The sequence below is a fragment of the Anopheles funestus genome, chromosome 3RL (assembly GCF_943734845.2).
Source record: "Anopheles funestus chromosome 3RL, idAnoFuneDA-416_04, whole genome shotgun sequence".
Lineage (NCBI taxonomy): Eukaryota > Metazoa > Arthropoda > Insecta > Diptera > Culicidae > Anopheles > Anopheles funestus.
In genome coordinates, this window is record NC_064599.1 from 28,494,253 (window position 1) to 28,509,693 (window position 15,441).

The 15,441-nt window shown below is 39.7% G+C and overlaps 1 protein-coding gene across 1 annotated transcript in view; it reads right to left on the bottom strand.

Annotated features, from left to right (window-relative positions):
* LOC125768546 (uncharacterized) overlaps nt 1-15,111 on the bottom strand; it is a 78,028-nt gene extending 62,917 nt beyond the window's left edge. The window contains exons 1-3 of the mRNA XM_049436342.1: nt 14,898-15,111; nt 13,316-13,583; nt 5,602-6,000 (exon numbers count right to left, since the gene is read on the bottom strand). The gene's annotated coding sequence lies outside the window, so the exon portion shown is untranslated. The remainder of the gene's footprint in view (nt 1-5,601; nt 6,001-13,315; nt 13,584-14,897) is intronic.
* Between the last annotated feature and the right edge of the window lie 330 nt (nt 15,112-15,441).

Consider the following 15,441-nt stretch of genomic DNA (forward strand, 5'->3'; position numbering starts at 1 on the left):
GCAATCGGGTAGAATCGTACTAATCTCATCACAAGTTGGAAGTTTATGCACGAAGTAAAAAATTTCTGTTTGTTAATGCGGCATGATACTTTGGGAGCATTAGAGAACTTTCATAATCCTCGTGGGTGGTAATAAAGCGAACACTCTGGTCGATTTTTGCGGGAGAAAAACGCGAGTTGCTTTCGCAATTAGAGTTACAGCGTACGAAACTTTCGTTTTTATTAATTATTATTAGTTCAATCTAATATTTCTCAGTAGTAATAACATACGTATCAGAACCTGTTTTGGTCTGAAACATTTTTTATAATATTTTTGTTTAATTGTTTACATTTTGTTCATTCCAATTTAAGGAATGATTTTAAGTATTTTTTATGTTTTTAATTAAAATAAATAAGATTTTTAACTTAAAATTGAGACGAAAACGAGTTCGGATTTTACATTAGAATGCTTGAAGTACTTTCATCCTTGAAATAAAAAGTTATTCTATTAAAAAAGTTATTAAAAAAGTCTGCAATTTATGGTCATAGTTAAAAATATTCACTTCTAGTGGGATAATCGACTCTGCGTATGGGAGTTCCGTCCGGACGGGATTTGGTAGCAATAAAATCATGTTAACACTGTTGTCACTGGCCTAGCCGCACAATTAGGTTATTAAACCTGTATAAGATGCGTACAATTATAAACGAGAAGAGATTCGTGTATCTATAAAGGTTGTGATTCTGGTGATTCTGTAAGGAAAATTGTGCCTTCGAACATGACCTTTTAATTCGAAGATTAATTTTATTATATTATTACATTAACTTTTTTTAACTTATCTACACACTGATCAAAAGTTTTTCATAACTAAAATCAAAATATAAACCGAACTACAAAAATGTTATAAATTTTACAACATTGAATACACTATACAACATAGCACAACAACAACAACAAAAATCCAAGTGCAACAAGAAGTGCTCCGGCCCCATTCGAACGTCGAATGAACCGTGATTGAATGCAAATTCACTATGCAACGATCACGTTCGAACGGTACCGAAATGCAAAAAGAAAAACCATTTGCCTAACGTTCGCAGAATTTCCATTCACCGCTCGTGATGCAAAAACTTCCACCACACATTACCGCTTGTCCACCGTGGCAGCATATTGTGGATTGCGGAAATACATTTAAAATCCTGCTGCCAGTAATCTTGGTAATGCGAAGTGTGCGTGCTGAATATCTGTTTCGCGTGCTTCGCATTTTTCGAAATCGGTCGATTCACCGCCACGAGGAAGCATTCACACACATACGCGCGCAAAACTTATGGTGGGAGAGTGCCAGCCCAAAATGGGGCCAAACGATCTCGGCTGTGGAGCTGGTGGGCTACAAATATTGAGCAAATGTTTATGGTGACAGTTGCCATGACACCTGAGTGAGTTTTGCTTCTCGTTGGACGAATGGGCCCCTTCGGCGGACCCCTGCCATTGCAGGTGTGTCGGAGCTTGGGGAACAAAACCATCCCGTGTGGAGCTTTCAAACCGTGATGCGTGAGTGTAACGAAAAAAAAAGGTGGAAAAACACGAGGGAATCGCCTGGTGGGAGGGACCAACAAAAAAAAAACAGAACCTCAACCATTCTGTTCTGCTTGCTTTTGGGGCCGAAAGGGAAGTGTGTGAAACTGGATGGTGGAGCGTGCCATGGCAGGAAAGTTGAAGTACTGTTTTTGTTTGCGTTTCGCACGCCTGATGGATGATGGCCGCGGTTACGAATAACCCCGAGACACAATATACCAAAGCGTAGCCTTTGACCGTCAACTCGTGGTTTCTTTCGACAGCAAACACATCGCGCTGCGGTTGGTTTGCAGTGAAAAGGGAAACATATTTTTCCTTGTTAGAAATAACCGTTCCGTCTAGTGCCTACAAATGCCAACTGTATCTATGCGTGGATCGAAGCCAACTTTAGGCTGAATTGAATGAATCGGGTGAAAATCTTCGAAGGATGGTTGGTTTCATTTTCTACCTGCTCGACGTTTGCGAGGAAGTTAAATGAAGAGGATAAGCACAAGTGATGTTCGTTCTCATGGAATTTCTCAAATACTGAAGCGTGCGTGCGATTTCAATCATTTCTCCCAAAAAGAAAAAGAAAACCCCTTCCCCAATCCCGAAAATCGAGAATTGAATTGAAAAACCTTTTTTGATGGATACCCCGAAAAGGGTACGGGGACGAAAGCCGTACGAGGTTTCGTTTGCGGAGACACAAATATGTTTTTTTTTTCTGAAGGGAAAATAAATAAATTCAAGATGAAAGAAATTCTGAAAGAAATGCGTGTGTCTGTTCGTTTGAAATGGGAAATGAGAACTGCCAACAGATGCAAGAGCTTTTTGGGTGGCTTTTGGGATTCGCTGTGAGTGTTGCCTTGGTTGTACAGTAACACAACGGGGAACGAAGGATAAACGTGTGGTGCGAAGGTGTTTTGGGGGCGAAGTTATGAGAAATAACTCGACAAAACCCCATCTGCATATCATTCCCAGTGTCTCGGGTGTATTGTTTGTGACGATCCTTTACGATCCGTCAATAACATTCATTCCGGTACGTACGGTGGCACTGCCCGTGACAGATGGCCGGTGGCGATTGATGTCCTTCTGTGCTATGTGCTGTAGAACGTATGGGTAACGGATTGTAGAGTACATTTTATTTTTCATCTAGTCAACGGCAGTGTTGGTGATTTGTTTGTGAGATAATTAAAGTAGGATGTGAAATGAATGGAATTGGTATCTTTAGAACGTGTCATGGGAATTGGAATCCTGGGAAATTTAGACATTAAATTGATGTATTTTTGAAATATGAAACAAAATTCATTTTTTCGTCTTAAATTTGACTGAGCGACGTATCAAAATCAGTCAAGAATTTTATTCGTTTACGAATTTCAGAAATTCCAACGAATTGCAAGAAATTAAATTAAGGCGAATAACTTCCTTTGTCCTTCCAACGGCACTGAAGCCACTTCAATACAGAAGCATGAGATTTTGTTTTAGGACTTCTCATAAAAGCGTTGTCATTTTAATGTAAAATGTAAAGTCTTTGATTGTCCATTTTAATGGGATACAACATTAAGCTGTAAATCTCACTAACGCCCAACCTTCAAGGAAAATCCTTGAATGTTCACATGACGTATACGACCAGATTAATGATTGAACATTCCCGCTTGCCACTGGCCATTAATATTAAACAGAATGTCTTTATCCTGTCATTCAACCCCTGGAGTGGCTCCCAACGAGACATGTTGTACGATAGTTTCAAATTCTAATTGGCCTCTGCAGAAAGGTTTCAACCCATAATCGGTGTATTTAGAATATTCAGATGCTTGTGCTGATGAAGTAATATACTTGAAATATATTCATGAGAAAAGCGTTACACAAAACAACGGCGATAATGAAGTTGTGGTGCTCCTAATTTGAATGCTTTAAAGATTTTCCTTTCGATTTTTTCATCTATATTTTGACGATTTTTCGAATGGAGATAATTTAAACGAAATCTATCTTATTGTTGCAGAATTTTTAACTTTAAGCGATCTTTAAAATATTGCAACGCCGTCGCACATTGACTTCTTGGTAAATATTTACCCACGTTTAGTAAATAGTTTCACTGTTATCGTTTAAAACTTAGTAAAAACTTGTGGAACAGAAAAACAGTGGAGCGAGGGATAGAAAAATTAAATGGACCATGCAAATAATTTGTGTTTTCCCCTATTTTAACAGCAAAAGTTAAAAACGGCATTTAAAAGAAAAACATACCGTTCGCGGGGAAGTGAAATTTGAAAAATGAAGAAAAAATAACGGCTCAAAGTTTTTACGCTCACTACGGACGAGTGTTTATCACAACTTCCTGATGACATAATTAAGTTTGTGCAACTCCTGTAAATGAAAACCAGGCTCATCAAATGGCAAGGCAAATAGCGGGTACTTCGTGCCAGCGCGGTAAACTTTGTCATCTGGCAACGGATAGTGCTGTTGTTGGTGGTTGTTCGGTTGATTTTTCCACCGGTTTTTTTTCACACGCGGAAGTCACTGATGCAATCCGTACCGCAGTAGTAGATAGTCTTGAGCAAGTGCTTAACACATTTGTTGAAGAATAAACCATTCGCCTAGATATGTCTTTACTACGCTTCTTCGCGCGGTTTCGGAAAAGTTGCGCTGTGTGTATGCCGGGTGAGAGGTGGGCGCAGGCGTAATATTGGTGATAATAAAAAAGCACACAGGAAATCGTGTTCCTTTCGCTTCCTCGATACTGTTTACAAACGGATATAAAAATAAATCTTCAGCTTATGTTCGCTTCTGTTTGTCTCTAAAGACTTGCGGTAAGGTAACATAACCTTCGCTGAGTTTTTTCGCCCCAAAAAACTGTGTAGAGCAATATCAGTACGGTTTCACGGTAATGGGCCTTTTTTACTACCTTTTGAATATATTCGAAATATTTTTACAAAGTGATGTTTTTTTTTATTTTTTTGATAAAATAAATCATAAATCATCAATTAAAATCATCCATTTGAAGAAAATCATGCGATAAAACAATTTTACTTTGCACATTTAAATAAAACTTTATACAACTTTAGCTTAAAGTTTAAAATTATGTATTCCCATAAATCTTCAATATTAATTGGCTGAACAAAAGTTTTTGAATACCATTTTTTTTCTTCTTTAAATAATGTTTTCCTGCCTTATCCACATGTCTGGATTTTATACAGCAAAATACAAATTAAAAATGCATTGTTTCCTTTACATTATTTTTGTAAAGAAAAGGGAAATATATATGTAGATCTTAATACACTTCAGTGTGAGATTCAAAGTTAACGGTTACCATCACTTATACAGTGCGTAATGTAATTATACGACTGCTTGTATTTTTTTAGCATAAAGCAGGTAACAAAAAAGATAAATTTAATGTTTTACGAAGTTATAATTAATTAAACAAAGTTTTTTGCATACTTTAAAACATATTATTACAGTTCCCTACACTTTAGGGATTTTTAGAATAAACATGATCAATTAAAGATTCGTTTAAAAATATCAATAATTTTATGCTATTTTGAATCATGCAAAAATACATTTTTGTAGACAACGCGGCGGAAAGTTTTACACGGCAACAATTAAAAAATATATTTCGAATTTGTTGGGCTACTTTGAGATATTTTATTTTTATTTTTTCTAATTTCTTCGTAATAGTCGGTAATTTTTTTATATATATTTTATATATTCACATTTGGTTTGCAATGACCACAATAACCACAATAATACTCGTACACAAATTTTTAATGTAAAAAAAATCAACCCCCTTATAATTATGCAGCGTACTGTAGTCTCACAATAAAAATTCGCAAATAATCCAAAGAAATAAAAAATAAAAGTTTTGCTTACTAGAAAGAATGCAACTGAATTATTACACTGCTTCCAATTTCCACAATACAACCGAGACCACAAAAACAAAACCATTTGCACCGCACGGGACATTACAAAAAGTTCGTATATTCGAGCATAGTTTCGATTGTGGCACATAGAACAAAACGAGAAAGTTGTGTACGCTTGTGCCTGGGTACTTGCCCCCCTCCCGTGTAATGCAATACATACCTTTTCCGTACACGAACGCCTTCCCCGATGAAAACCATTGCTAGCCCGGGCGCACAGCTGTCGTTCACATGGTCACAGTTTCACTGCCGCTGGGACGTAGCCGCATGGTACGGCGCATCATAAGCAAGTTGCGAAACTACTTGAAACCGTACTACCTGTACCATTCTCACTATCACTACAAAATGGTTGTGGTACAGGCAGAAATTGAGTTTTCTTTCCGGCGGTGTTTTTTTTTTTGCTTATGCTTGTACGGTACAGCAGCGGCAGCAGTGCTACTTTGGGCGTTTCTTCGACTCGTCGTGAAAGAAGAAAGTGGTCGATGCTGTTAATGTATGCTTCATTAAGCACTACTCCTAATGCTGCTCATTTTCGACCCCAGCCGTCTCGGGTTGAGTGCTCCTGTAAGTAGTCAAGAAAAGCAGGTTGCTGTAGTAAAGTACGTGCGTGTGACGGGTGTGTGTTAAGGGTGAGCGGGAAAATTAGTGCCCCTTAGGACCGTGTCCTTGTCCTTTCGTCCCACTAATGCATTCACGGTGAAGCATCATAAGGAAAGGCATCCCTCCCCACCCGGGGGGGAGTGCGCTTTGTTCTTACAAAAAGGAGAAAGAGTAATAGCTTTTAAAAATGTCTAAATCATATAAAATTGTTCGGAACCTCGTTCGTACATTTCCTTTCTTGCGGGTTTGTGCGTTAATCGGTTTCTCAAGAGCGTGAGAAACCGGAGAAACAAACATGGTTGCCCCGAAATGCACTTGACTTTAAACGCGTACACGCTTACACAGGCACACAGAACGGAAGAATGACCAGGAAAACAATTAATTATTTCATTTCCCTCCCCGCACCCTTGACATGTTGATCTACCGATAGAAACCAACCAGCATAAAACGGGGGGTCTGTGTTTATCGGTGCGGGGGTTTTTCCTTTTTCTTCGGTGGTGTAGCTTTTGCGAAAGACTTGGTTATTTTCGTCTATCGACTTTCTCATTTGGATGCTTATTGTTTGGCTTTAGATCCGTCGCTCAGCGCTCAATGCCAATCGTAAAATGGCGCTTGCATCCATCCACACACCATAACGGCCAGGCCGAGTGAGGCTTTTTTATTTTCACTCTTTCACTTGCTTTTGCTGCCGCACGATGGTCGCGTTTGTGCGTTACAAGTGTCAACATTCCTGCCGATGAAGCAAGCCAAATCACACAGCCATTTATTGTAGGATGTGGTTTATTATACTCTTTTCTTCTGTGTGTTGTTGCCATGAGTTTGAATTGTAATATTCAACCCAGCCGCACTTGGCATGCTGCAGCCGGGGTTTTGCTTGCGTGCGCAACGTGCAGACGTGTATAATTCTATATAGTTTTGCCATTTCGATGCAATAGCTGACCTTTTATTGTTTGTTTTGCTTGCTCGTTGCTGCACACACACACACACGCAAAAACCTTCTCCTGGTGCATGGCGTCCTTGCCATTTTGCTGCAAATGGGCGCTTCATCACACTACCCCATGAATTACGACCATTTGCTTTTATGCTGCAATGAAATGTGGGTGATAGATTGGAAGGATGATAAAAACAAATGTGCGCATCATTCTGATAGTACCGACTGCAAATTGATTTGCTGGAGTCTGTGAGTGTGTGTGTGTTTGCGTACTTCACAATATGTGAAAAGGGGTTTTACTCATTCTTTTGATTTCTTCTTTCACTTATTGATTACCCCATTTACCACTTGAAGCATGAAGAAGCAAATGAGAATGGATGGTTTGATTCAAGTGTAGCATCCGTTTGAAGTAGTGATTTTGTTCGTTGCTATAAAAGCAGTTTTTACTTTAAATTTTAATTTTAACTGTACTTTTAGACTTTTATTTATTTTTTATTATATTTTTTAACATCCTTTTTTGCTACAAACATTCGTTATGATCATTTTTTTCAATTGCAGGGCTAAATTTACATTCCATTTACGTGTAGATACATAAAATATTTGACAAATAATAATCTGCATAAAACGTACTGTTGAGTAAATTGGGAAGATAAAAATGAAACACTAATTTCTTTAAAATGATAATATTTATTTATTTATTTATTTATAATTAATTATTACGGCTTCGGCCGTAAAATGATAATATGCCGTGCTATTTAATTTCCAGATAAATATTACGGACTCATTGGGAAACTTTTTTGAGCATAAGTTAAAATGTTGGAAAAATCGATAAGAAATAATGATTTGATAACTAAACAAATGATTTTGTATTTTTTTATGCCAATATTATTTTTGCAGTATTACTTTAAAATAATATTTTATTATTGTTATTGTTATTATTATTTCAATATTCATCGAATCACACGGGTAACAAACTTTTCCACTAGAAAGCTCAGAGAAAATCCTCTCAAAACCGGAATTAATTCAAATGATAGATTAAAGCAACGCCAACCAATTCCGCTAGAATAATCTTATGCTAAAATGTGGTCACGGTTTTTGACCGCCCTGCGTATACATATCTCAATACGGGTGGGTGTAGAATGTACAAAAGTAATCGATAACTTGTACAACCACATAGCCGAAATGAAAAGGAAGGAAAAAACAACATCCAATTCAGTACATTGTGATCCGTACACAATCCCATCTCATTTGCATGCAGTTTTAAAGCACACTTCGGTTCGATGTTCGTCCCACCGGATCCTTCCTTATTAATTTCAAGTGTATTTCAACAGCATTTGAAGCTGTGCCGTACTGTGTGTGTGTCCATGGCATCCCTTTCTAGCTCTCGCTCTCTTCGTTTGCGGTTGATGGAAACAAAAAAGGATTCTCAACTTTTCCGTGTCCACTTGATCCATGGCACCTATTGACGTTTCGGTACCAAGATGATGGCACTACAGACACGAAGCACTAAACGGCAGCCGCACTCAACGTACGGGGCCAAAGGGGTGAAACTTCCAGGATTAAAAAGGGAGAAAAACTTTACCATTCCGGTTACCGGTTCTTCCGGAGTTGACCAAAATTTCGTACACCTCGAAAGATACGCACGGATGAGTTTTGGGCAGAGTGAAGTTAACATAATTTGCCGCTTGCAGAAAGGCTGACAAAAGGTTTGATAGTGCATTTTAAGATTATGATTTCAATTTAAAAAAAAAATGTTAAGATAAAGCTTCTACAAACTTATAACAGTTTTTTTAATTTGGGCTTAAAAATATTTATTTCGATGGCAATCGCACACTAAGTTTGTACTGCAACAACAAAAAATTAATATACTTTAAAATAATGTTACCCACTACAAAAGCACACGTTAAAGACCATTTAAATTATCGATCATTACATTGCAAACCATTAAGCGAACGCTTTGACGAGATAAATGAGTTAAATACTTGCATTAATTAGGTTGAATGAGCGAGAGAGGGTTCAAAGTGCGTAACAAAGTTTTCCATTTCGAATAAAAGAATTGAACTTTGACTTCACGCGGGTGGTAAAGTGCTGACTAGAAAGTCTTCTCAGTGTGTCCAATACTAATGGAAAAGTTTCCACAATCATATCACTATAGTATTCGTAATGGTGGATGTGATTTGTTTAAGACTAAGCGTAGCAGTGTTTCTCAACGCTATGGCAAAAGGAACAAAAAAATATGGAGAAAACTGTGACGAATTTTAAATCCATTAAGAAAAGTGAGAAACATGATTTTCGAGACGGAAGAATCACAAAGATATCATTTGTATTTTATCTTTCAATTTGTATCTCCCCGTATAGCTGTCTTCAGTAATAAGGGTAGACATGGTTTGGTACGAATACTTCGAGACAGTTTAGGATCACGTTTTCTCTCGCACGGTTGATATCTGGACAGCACATTGCTACCACATACACGCGTGTGGAAAAAAGGGAGGAAAAAGGAACCGCCCTAGCTTTGGGGTTCTCCGTATCTAGTGGAAGTTTCGCTGGCTTCTTTCACCATTACGGTAATTGTCGCTTGACACGGAAAAGTCAAAACTTTACCAGTTACGTTTTGGATTCGGAAAATCGGTAATACTTTTGAAAGTATTGTAATTCATTTTTTTTTTTGCTACAGTCATGCTGCTACGTGTCACGTTTGTGGGCGCAAGCATTTCCACGGCCAAGGGTATGGGTTGAAGAAGAATAGAAGGGGGAAAAACCTTCCCATAAATGTATATCACCATTATTAAAGAGGGCAACTGTTTCCGAAGCACTTTGCTGCTTTTAGTGGGTTGCATTGCGTGATAGTTTTTTAGCTTTTCGTTTTCTACTTCTTGTTGGGCTTTTTTTTTGTTGCCCAACGATTATCATCGCTGACGGAGGCTTTTTTCTGTGCTTTCAATATCTAAAGAATCTAAACAGATGTAATACTATGCGCATGACAAAATGATATGGGTTATTTCACTGGGATGGGAGATACGTTTTTTTACTCTTTAACACACCGGTTTTCATGTGTGTTTTTTGTTGTCGTTTGTTTGCCTGCAACCTTCTTATGCGGCTTTTGATGGTTCTTTTCTTTTTTGGGAAACTGTTAGAAGACTACAGTATTCAATGTTGTATAGCACATGAGCACGTAAATTCAAATTAAATTATCCGTCTCAAAAACGAAAGCACCTACAGTGCAAACACGTGCGAAGAACCTAAAGAGTCGATCGAAGTCTTACATGGTTTGCGAATTTTCTGCACAAAAAAACCCCGTCACACGCACACGTAAACACAACCATCAACCATACAGGTAAAGGTCCTCAGTGTAAAGGGAAAGCAACCGTGTCTGCAAACTAGAACTAACGATGGAGAAAACAAAAAAGGTTGCTTCTCCTCTCTATTAGTACACTTGTTTGCATTATTGTTTTTTCGGGTTGTTAGTCTTCTTTCCATGCGCCGCCGACTGCAATTTATGGGCATGCTGTCAAATTGGCTTAACGATGGAGGCGCCCGGTAGCTGGTAAAACCCTGTGATGGAGACGCCTGGTGCGTTATGAGGGGCTAATGTTTGACTTTTTTTCTTCGTTCCAGCAAAAGTCAGCACAGCTTCTTCGGTACCTTGCAGTGTGTGCTCGGGTCTGTGCCGGGTTTTTCCATGTTCGATAGGTTCCGGTGCATTCTGTTCCTTTTTCCAAGAAAATCCATTCGAGCCGTTTACGGCTCCCACCCTAAAAGCCCAAACGGGATGGTAGAACTCGATCAGCGCTTTCATGTTAGTCTATCATAAGTTTTGCGAACCGTTAGACAAGTTCGTTAGGAAATCAAATCGTTGCCTTGGCTGAAATTCGATTTAATTTTTTTGTTGTTGCTACTTTTCGCCGTGTACGCTGGCCGTTGTCAGTTACGGGTAACGAATGGTACTACCATTTTACACCCACGGATTTTTTTTTTGTTCGTTCGATTCGAACACTTTCCGCGAATGGAGGAAAATTTTCCGTAAGAAAATTTTTACAACATTTTACAGTAAGGCGAAGCAAAATCAATAAACCTTCAAAGGACGTGTACTTCGGTAAAACTTTGATCGATTTCGCATCACCGTATGACTGTTGAGTTTGTGTTATACACTTCCGAGAAAGTCCTTTTTAAAGCAGTCTAATGTATCGAATCCTGGAAGGAGCTTCTGTGTTACGGTTGTGGGAGATTTTATACAAACACTTCATCATAAAGATCTCAACAAGAGCTTCCTGACTGAGGGTTTTAGTATGGTTTGGATGTTGTTTCAATAGTTATAATGCTTGTTTGTTGAGAGTAGTGAAAGATATACAAAATATTTTATTTTGTAACCAGTTTTTGAGGATGAACTTTAATTGCACTGTAAATCAAAACCGACAAATTATTACAGCTTAAAGTGGATGTATTTTTTTGTCTGTAAAGCGATAATTTGAAACGGACAAACATTTTCATTCTAAAGACAGGGTCAATGTTGTTTTTCCGTTTTTTTATACATCTTGCAACCGGGTTCATGTACACGCGACAGATGTTGCAATGACGTCAGCATTGCCTCGTCGCGCAGAAAATTGGAGGATGTTTCTTCTCTAATTATACACGTGACTAATTGGATGATGTGTGGAAAGATTGTGTGTGAGTTCAGTTTTTGAATTTTTTCTTATTTTCCAGCTTTCGTTCCACTCAAGGCTGGCCCGCCGTGACTAAGATGCTGACCGGGTCCTGAGTGGTGGTAAACCATTCCCAAGCCATAATCACACGTCACAATTTACATGGCAGACAAAATGGGGTTCATTGTATCGCGTTTGTGGTTTGATTGTTACCAAAAAGGCTTCAAAAGCAATCAAAATGATCGATTCGATGGTAAAATGGTACCTTTGAATTGGTAGTGACGCGTGTAAATTTTGCAGTGTTAACAAAATAAGAAAAAATACCAAATTCTTTAAAGGAAATATCTTGCCATACGTGCGATTTTTTTGCGAAAAAAACGATACATTAACGACTCTTGCATGACTTCGTAATTCTAGTGCTGAAGCATACCGATCGATAAACTATTTTTAGTGTAATTGATCTTTCTGTTACTACCGTACGGTGTATCAAAAGTCGTTTTATGACCACCCGAAAAGGTATTTTGCTATGTTAAAATACCACAACTTCAAAAAAAAAAACCTCTATGTGCGACAACCGTAATGCAGTTAAAATACTCTTCGCAATTCCACGGCTATGGCAAGGACCATCGAAATACCTTACGTTGTTTGATGTTTTTTTCTTCTCTCTCTCTCTCTCTCTCTCTCTCTCTCTCTTTTCTGCCGTTATTTTAAATTCTTGTACTAGTGTATAATGATGGATTGTGGGATGGAGGGATGAAGGGGGAAGGGTGCAAGAAGAAATCAAGCAACGTACCGCCCATCCGTGATGGTCGAAAACTGCCTCGAAACATTGAGGAAATGATGCGGCCCCTACACTTGGTGGTTATTGCGAGGAAAGATGAAATAAAATAACACAACTACCAACTACCATCCCCCCCGCCAAAAAAAAACTGTTGAAACTCTCACAATCATTACGCAAAAGAAATTTACACTTTAAAATGTAAGCTTCTCGGGCGTCTAAAAGGGCGGTGAGGTGTTTCTTGGGTAGCAAGATTGCATGTGTGTTTGCCCACGCGCTTGACCATGGGCATGGGACAACACTGTGACAGCGACACGTTTCCATCTAGCTGTTTTTTTCTGCGGACGGTATAATTAGATTTAGTTAAATGTAACGAAACGATAACAAGTGTCTTTTCCCTTCTTCCTTTACTAAGAGGAAGGATGAGGAGGGGCTGGGGAATGTTCCAAGCGATCAAGCCACCGGATTCATTTTGGGATGATCCTGTTTTTTTTTTTGTTTCGTCTGATGGATCCCATGTTATGCGAAAATAGTGTGCGTTTTTTTTCCCCAGATTCAAGATCGCGACACATTCGACAGTGAAGATGCACCGCATCGGTGTGGTTGCGTATATTTTGTTGTTGTTTTTAGTACCGCAAAACACATCTACATCTGCACATCGAAACAGACAAAATGCGGATGTCACCAGTGGAGCTAGTAATCGCGTGTAAAAATAACACCTCCTTCTATAACCCACCAACAAACACACACACACACACACACATAAAAAACAACCCCCAACAACATACGTCGATCGTCGGTGCGGTGAAAGACCTACGGACCGTAGGCACTGTACACTGAACACGGTGGTGTTTGTGTACGGTGAGCATAACGATCACGGGGGCCTATCTGCCACCAGTTGATAGCATTAATCAAATACACCACTCACCTTGCCGGGTGGCCGGTCACTCCGGAGAACCCTCACGGATATAATCACACACACGCACACACCAACACACACACACACGCTCTTCGGTTCGGTTCGGATGCACTCGCGCGTACGACGTTGCAAATCTCCACGTCGATTCCTGCCGTTGCGCTTGCACTGATCGAATAATGCACGGGGTGTATGTGGATGAGAGTGTTTCACTGTGCACCACTGTGTTACTACAGAATTCTGATGATAATCAAAAAAAACTGCGAAAACAATCAACAAACTGTTAAAAATTAAACAAACGTTTTTTTTTTCGTTTTTCCACCCCAACCGTTTGTTGTCACTGTCGAACACTATTTAACCGTTCCTCCATTGGTATTTTACACCGGATCCCAACCATATCCCAGACGTGTTCGTTTTACGTTTTCACTGACATTTTTTTTTCCTTTCCCCCCCCCCCCCCTCCCCCCACACGTCACACGTCGGTATGCTCTTTGGCGCTCTTTTCACCATCACTTTAGACCCCCCCTTCACGCAGTTCCCAGCCACAGCAAAGACCGAAAAAAAAACACGGAGGCGACTGGTTTGAGTTTATTTTTACTACTGATATTTAATAACTTATTGAAATGTGATCCCCTACGCGGTCAGTGCAAGACGACAGCCGATGTCGATGTCGGTATACGGGGTTTTTGTGACGGCATTTGGCAGAAATTCCCAGGCGGTCGATCGGAAAAAACGGGAGACTTCACCTGTGGTGTATTTGGTGTTTTTCCCTCCTTTCTTCCCGCATTTTTTTCCGTCCACTGGGGATCAACACTTGGACAATCCTTTCGTGGTTGTGAACGCCTCCTAATATCTAGGCGTAAGGGAAGAGTTTCTACGACATCGTGCAGATTGTTATGTTAATGGGCATAACATTTTTTTAGAAGCTCGTTTAAATTTGTTTCTTTTTTGGTTTGCATTTTTAGCTTAATCTGATCTGGTTCTGCATTTAGCCTTTTTTGCTGTAATAAGAGATAGCAACAGGCTGCACGTACTGGTTTCAACCATTCTCAATTGTACGGTAATGAAGCAAACAGCACAAAATACCATGAGCTCTCACAACTGAGAACTCTGCAAACCATGCATAAACATTTACTCGGTTGACGGGTTCTATTTTTTTTTTGTTATTTGTTTGTATGGCTGTGCGTGAAAGAATATTTTAAAACCAGATTTACACGAGAAGTACCGTGAAAATTCGTGGGAAAACGAAACGCAAAGAGAATGAGTGACAAGATCGATCAAATCAGAACGGTAGAACGGATGCTATAAATTTATCACGCTACAGAATCCGCACATCTTAACTATTAAACTTGAATTGTAGAAGAAAAAAAATGGACACAAACACATACACACGTACACGGAACACTCGATCACCACTCTTCACGCGATGTGTCTTTGGTGCTGTGCTCGTTAAGCTCGGAACGTTGGACAGTGTTTTTTTTTGGTCTTTCTTCTTCGTTCTTTAGAGCAGACAGTCTCACGTTTTTCCTTCCACTGCTACCCCTCCCTTCACCCCCAACGGTCTTCTTAACCCGCACCAAAGGTACGCACGCACCACCGACGACAGCTAGCTGTCTGGGAAACCGCACACCACAGGAACCAAAACGCTACAAATACGTCCGCGCGGTAGCGCGTTTTGTTTCGTACTAACAAAAACCCTTGGCAAAAGCGGCGGGCACGACCGACAGCTGGTGCGTTACTACGATCACTCGTCGTTTTGCCGAGACGTCGTCGCGTCACAAGCCAGCAAACACCACCATTGTGTGTGAGCGTGTGGGTACGAATGCAAGGAGATTATTATTACAAGGAGCAGCTGACTGGCGCACCAATGTTCCCTGTGTATACTGCTGCCCGCTCTCGGCCACTCGTGCCATCAACGGCGAACGCACGAACCATCCGAGCGGCCCGAAGTCACCAACACCGACGACACGGTGCTGCATGTGGCACCCGCAAGACAACCATCACGGTTGAACCCATTTTGTACGATGGTGAAGCATAGTGAAACTGAGCATATTTTTCTTTTGGTTTTCTAAACCCAGCTTCTCTCACGGCTGTGCCGTTACGCGCATTGTGGTGCATTTCGGCAGCTGGCGGTGAAA